A 7,083-nucleotide genomic window follows, 5' to 3' on the forward strand; every position below is an offset into this window, starting at 1 on the left:
TGGAGAGTACGTCTGGATCCGACTTTGTGCAGATGGCCTCTTTCATGTTGTCCAGCCTGTTGAGGGACCCCCGTATCAAAAAACTCAAGGGGAATGACCTGTACTGGGTGGCCACGCTACTAGACCCTCGGTACAGGCACAAAGTGGCAGATCTGTTACCAACTCCACACAAGGCGGAAAGGATACAGCACTTGCAGAACAAGCTGTCAATGATGCTTTACAATGCATTTAAGGGTGATGTGACAGTACAACGCAATAAAGGTACCACTGGCAGTATTCCTCCTCCTCTTCACCAGTCCACGCAGACAAGGACAGGCCGCTCCAGCGATCTCGGGGTGATGTCGGACATGCGGACATTCTTTAGTCCAACACCTCGCAGTTGCCCTTCGGGATCCACCCTCCACCAACGCCTGGACCGGCAGGTAGCCGACTATCTGGCCTTAAGTGTGGATGTACACACTGCGACTGCGAGCAGCGAGGATGAACCCTTGCTCTACTGGTTGCGCATGCTTGACCTGTGGCCAGAGCTGTCCCAATTTGCCATACAACTTCTCTCTTGCCCTGCCGCAAGCGTCCTGTCAGAAAGGACCTTCAGTGTAGCTGGAGGCATTGTCACTGAGAAGAGAAGTCGCCTAAGTCATGACAGTGTTCAGTACCTGACCTTTATCAAAATGAACGAGGCATGGATCCCTGAGGGTTATTGCACGACCGAAGACTAAGTCAGTGCCCACTAGTGTTGGGCGAACAGTGTTCGCCACTGTTCGGGTTCTGCAGAACATCACCCTGTTCGGGTGATGTTCGAGTTCGGCCGAACACCTGATGGTGTTCGGCCTTTTAAGTTCAGGTTCGTCCCGAACTACTGAATGGCCGCCGAACAGGGCCCTGTTCGCCCGAACATGCCGCAATACGGCCCCCCTATGGGGTCGCAGGCATAAGGGGGGGAGCATGCCCCGATCGCGGGGGGGGGGTCGGAAATTCCCCCCACCCCCTCCGCTAGCGCTCCCCCCTCTGCCCGCTTCCCCATACAAAAGTTTAAGGCAAGTTAAATAGTACTTGGTGGCTGGCACTGGCAGTGGAGTGAGGAGGAGGAGGAGTCCGAGTAGCAGAGTGACGCGTTGAGGCCGGGCAGCGGGCGGTTCAGCGGTAGTACCCTTGTGGTACTTCCGCCCTTTCTCTGACCTCACGTCCTCTGCATACGAGGGTACGCGTCACGCGTACCCTCGTATGCGTCATCACGTAGAGGACGTGAGGTCAGAGAAAGGGCGGAAGTACCACAAGGGTACTACCTCTGAACCGCCCGCTGCCCGGCCTCAACGCGTCACTCTGCTACTTGGACTCCTCCTCCTCCTCACTCCACTGCCAGTGCCAGGCTAGCCACCAAGTACTATTTAACTTGCCTTAAACTTTTTTTATGGGGAAGCGGGCAGAGGGGGGAGCGCTAGCGGAGGGGGTGGGGGGAATTTCTGACCCCCCGCGATCGGGGCATGCTCCCCCTTATGCCTGCGACCCCATAGGGCCCCCAAAATGGGCATGTTCGGGGGTCCCATTGACTTCCATTGAGTTCGGCGTTCGGGCCGAACATGCCGAACATCTGGCCCATGTTCGGCCTGTTCGGCTCGAACCCGAACATCCAGGTGTTCGCCCAACACTAGTCCCCACACACAGCATCTCTGCCTGCAGGCCGTTTGACTGCCTTCTCCGCCACCACCACCAGGGTCCAGGACTCTAGGCGGATTCCAGAATTTTTAAGGCCGCTGCTAGCAGCGGCCGCTATGCTAATTTTTCTTGGGCATGCACATGCCTGCCTAATTTTTATGGCTGAACTGCAGGCGGCTGCAACAAAAAACAAAAGGCATGTACATGTGCCCATCCCCCTTCGTGATCATTACCTTGCCGCGGTGAAGGGGCTTGCGTATCACAATGAAGCAATGACCGCCGGCTATATGAGTGTCTCGGGTGGGGGTGGCACACCAAAGATAATAAGGTCGTTGTTTCATTGTGGTCAGACCAAATTTTATCAGCTGGACAGTCACTGTTCTGTCATTCAGCTACATCAGCCAGGCGAGCATATGGGCTGAAAAGCCACCATCACCTGCACTCTCGTCATGGTGCGCACCAGTCCAGCACAGCCGTCACTACACAAACGGCTGTTTGCAGTCACTGCATACCTTTCACTGCATCTGTGACTGCACATTATACCTGGCATTCAGTGCATAACTTGCACTTGAATGGATACAGTTTCAAACAATTTAAAAATACAACCATCTAAAGTTTCAAACAATTTAAAAATACAACCATCTACATTTTCAAACAATTTAAAAAAATGCCAACAAAAATTGCCCTCCGTAAAACATTCTTGGCAAATGCTTTCGACTTAGTTTGTCTTCCGCTGGCTCAAGGGTCCATCTGACCACAGATGCCTGGTCTGCAAAGCACGGTCAGGGCAGCTACAGCATGGGTCTCAGCAGGCTCCCACTTCGGGCCGGAATCCAACCTTCATTCCCCGTGGTGACAATTTCAGACTTGCCCTCCATAACGGATTCTCGCCGGAGACCAACCTGGTGAATCTCAGTGAAGGCACCATCAGACTTGCCCTCCATAACGGATTCCCGTTAAAGGATTTAAAGTTGATTCATTACAATTAGGGCCATAAAAGGTCCTCCTGAGTGCTGTATTGTTATTTTTGGTCACTACCTTGGGGCGGGCATGCATGCCTGCCTGCTGCCCTCCTTGCCGGGATGTGTGGTGGTAGCCGTTGATCAGGCTCCAACTCCGGAACGCAATACAACCATCTACACTTTCAAACAATTAAAAAATACAACCATCTAAAGTTTCAAACAATTTAAAAATACAACCATCTACATTTTCAAACAATTTAAAAAAATGCCAACAAAAATTGCCCTCCGTAAAACATTCTTGGCAAATGCTTTCGACTTGGTTTGTCTTCCACTGGCTCAAGGGTCTATCTGACCACAGATGCCTGGTCTGCAAAGCGTGGTCAGGGCTTCTACAGCATGGGTCTCAGCAGGCTCCCACTTCGGGCCGGAATCCAACCTTCATTCCCCGCGTGGACAATGTCAGACTTGCCCTCCATAACGGATTCTCGCCGGAGACCAACCTGGTGAATCGCAGTGAAGGCACCATCAGACTTGCCCTCCATAACGGATTCCCGTTAAAGGATTTAAAGTTGATTCATTACAATTAGGGCCTCAAAAGGGGAAGCAGGAGATTTGGGCGCATGAGACAAGTGGACAAAAAGGGAGCCCCATTCACTCCCATTATAAATATCGTTTAATCGGCACCGAACGGGGAAAAAAGGGCGCCAGAGATTATTAACGTTTTACAAACGGCGCCCGGATATTTTTAATGTTTTATAACTGTGCTTGTGATGATTTACGTTTAGAAAATGAGCCCGTGACGAATAACGTTTATAAAAATACTAAACATATTTATCCTTTTTAATTAAAACATGATTTAACATTTTAACCCCTATTGTTTGTAAAACATTATTATTCACAAAATAAAGCGATCAGTATGTAACGTAAATTTCAATATATTTTTTAAAATCACTATTTGTAAAACATTTCTAAAACATTATTATCCACCCAAAAAAAATGATTTAAAATTTTTTATTTAAATGTTTTATTTATTAATGTTTGTAAAGCATTATTATCCATAGGGGGTCTTAGGTTTAGGCACCACCAGGGGGGGTCTTAGTTTTAGGCACCACCAGGGGGGTCTTAAGTTTAGGCACCACCAGGGGGTCTAGGGGTTAGGGATAGGTACAGGGAGGGCTTTGGGGTGGTTAGTTTTAGGCACCACAAGGGGAGTCTTAGGTTTAGGCACCACCAGGGGGGGTCTTAGGTTTAGGCACCACCAGGAGGGTCTTAGGTTTAGGCACCACCAGGGGGGTCTTAGGTTTAGGCACCACCAGGGGGTCTAAGGGTTAGGGATAGGTACAGGGAGGGCTTTGGGGTGGGTAGTTTTAGGCACTACCAGGGGGGTCTTAGGTTTAGGCACCACCAGGGGGGTCTTAGGTTTAGGCACCACCAGGGGGGTCTTAGGTTTAGGCACCACCAGGGGGGTCTTAGGTTTAGGCACCACCAGGAGGTCTAGGGGTTAGGGATAGGTACAGGGAGGGTTCTGTGTGAGAGTAGGGTTAAAGGGACACTTAAGTCAAACAAAAAAAATGAGTTTTACTCACCTGGGGCTTCCAATAGCCCCCCGCAGCTGTCCGGTGCCCTCGCCGTCTCCCTACGATCCTCCTGGCCCCGCCGGCAGCCACTTCCTGTTTCGGTGACAGGAGCTGACAGGCTGGGGTCGCAAGTGATTCTTTGCGTTCCTGCCCACAATAGCGCCATCTATGCTGCTATAGCATATATCATATACCATATAGCAGCATAGAGGGTGCTAATGTGTCTGGGAATGCGAAGAATCACTCGCGTCCCCAGCCTGTCAGCTCCTGTCACCGAAACAGGAAGTGGCTGCCGGCGGGGCCAGGAGGATCGGAGGGAGACGGCGAGGGCACCAGACAGCTGCAGGGGGCTATTGGAAGCCCTAGGTGAGTAAAACTCATTTTTTTTGTTTGACTTAAGTGTCCCTTTAAGTATAGTTTTAGTACAATTTGAATAATACTAATCAACAGTTATTATGAATGTACTTATATTAATATCATTGTTATAAACAATATTTTCACATTTTATTATAATAATAAACAATAAATCAAGATTATTCATAACAATATATAATTATAATGTTTAAACACATATTACTGTTTTTTTAACAAACGTAATTATAAGTTTCAGTTTACAAACAGGGAAGATTAACGTTTTAAGAATTGCCGATTTCATACACATTATTTAATGATTTATAAATTCTTAAAACACTATTTGTAAACGAAATTCTACACAATATTTTTTATAAATGATAATCTTGCTTATCGTTTACACCACGCGCCCTTTTTTCCCCGACACACTTTTTTGATGTACGCCTCAAAAGGTCCTCCTGAGTCCTGTATTGTTATTTTTGGTCACTACCTTGGGGCGGGCATGCATGCCTGCCTGCCTGCTGCCCTCCATGCCTGGATGTGTGGTGGTAGCCGTTGATCAGGCTCCAACTCCGGAACGCAATACAACCATCTACACTTTCAAACAATTTAAAAATACAACCATCTAAAGTTTCAAACAATTTAAAAATACAACCATCTACATTTTCAAACAATTTAAAAAAATGCCAACAAAAATTGCCCTCCGTAAAACATTCTTGGCAAATGCTTTCGACTTGGTTTGTCTTCCGCTGGCTCAAGGGTCCATCTGAACACAGATGCCTGGTCTGCAAAGCACGGTCAGGGCAGCTACAGCATGGGTCTCAGCAGGCTCACACTTCGGACCGGAATACAACCTTCATTCCCCGCGGTGACAATGGCAGACTTGCCCTCCATAACGGATTCCCGTTAAAGGATTTAAAGTTGTTTCATTACAATTAGGGCCTCAAAAGGTCCTCCTGAGTACTGTATTGTTATTTTTGGTCACTCCCTCGGGACGGGCATGCATGCCTGCCTGCCTGCTGCCCTCCTTGCCTGGATGTGTGGTGGTAGCCGTTGATCAGGCTCCAACTCCGGAACGCAATACAACCATCTATACTTTCAAACAATTTAAAAATACAACCATCTAAAGTTTCAAACAATTTAAAAATACAACCATCTACATTTTCAAACAATTTACAAAAATGCCAACAAAAATTGCCCTCCGTAAAACATTCTTGGCAAATGCTTTCGACTTGGTTTGTCTTCCGCTGGCTCAAGGGTCCATCTGACCACAGATGCCTGGTCTGCAAAGCACGGGCAGGACAGCTACAGCATGGGTCTCAGCAGGCTCACACTTCGGACCGGAATACAACCTTCATTCCCCGCGGTGACAATGGCAGACTTGCCATCCATAACGGATTCCCGTTAAAGGATTTAAAGTTGATTAATTACAATTAGGGCCTCAAAGTCCCGTATTGCATGCCTGCCTGCTGCCCACCTTGGATGTGCAGTGGTAGCCGTTGCTCAGGCTCCACACCGGATTCCATCCCTCATTCCCCGGCCATTACCCGGGGTCACAAATGGCAGACTTGCCCGCCTCCATATGATTCTCGTGAAAGGAATGTGGTGTCATCTTTGCCCGCCATAACTGCTTCTCGTTAAAGGATTTAAAGTACATTCATTTCAAATACAGCAAGCCCTCGATAGTCCTCCTGTATTGTTATTTTTGGTCACTACCTCGGGGCGGGCGTGCATGCCTGCCTGCTGCCCTCCTTGGATGTGTAGCGTTGCTCAAGCTCCACACCGGATTCCATCCCTCATTCCCCGGCCTTTCCAATGTCAGACTTGCCCGCCTCCATAGGATTCTCATTGTAGCGGTACTGAACAAGTACACAGCAAGTAGAAAATGTAATTTAAAAAAAAAAACGTAAGCTTTTTAACAGTGCCATGGAAGTTGAGAAGGAAGTCATACATTACCTGACATCACTGAGTGAGGAAGAGCAATCTGGCCATGTTGCGCAGTAGTCCAGCACAGCCGTCACAACACACAACAAACAGCTATTTGCGGTGTGTTACACAGTGAGTTTGGTGTGTCAGTGTGAAGCAGTACTCTAATTACACTCCCTGATTGATGTATATGTTACGGCCAGAACCCGAAGTTTGGCCACTTCTAGTTCTGGCCGGCCACTTCGGGTTCTGGCCGGCCAATGCGCGAAGTGGCCGCTGCGCTGCGGCCAATGTTAGAAATGGATTGATTCCTCTGAGGTTAATGTATCTTCTGCGCCGCAGCGCAGCGGCCAAACGTATAACAACTTCGCTAATTTATTGCAATTCAGCCGGCGGCAATGTAACAATTCAAGCCGCCGGCTTTTTTTTTTCTGCCTCTCTCTCTCTCCTCTTATGGGCAGCCGGTGGGGGACACACGTTCGTGGCGCCAGGGCAGCAAAGCGGGGAGGCTGCAGACATCGCTTCTGCCAGCACCCGCTCTGCAAGAACGGCAGGATAACCCTTCCGCGACAAACGACTCCGGAGGGGGGACACGCGTGTCCCCGCCGGCT

This window comes from Hyperolius riggenbachi, chromosome 10 (genome assembly GCF_040937935.1).
Source record: "Hyperolius riggenbachi isolate aHypRig1 chromosome 10, aHypRig1.pri, whole genome shotgun sequence".
NCBI classification, from domain to species: domain Eukaryota; kingdom Metazoa; phylum Chordata; class Amphibia; order Anura; family Hyperoliidae; genus Hyperolius; species Hyperolius riggenbachi.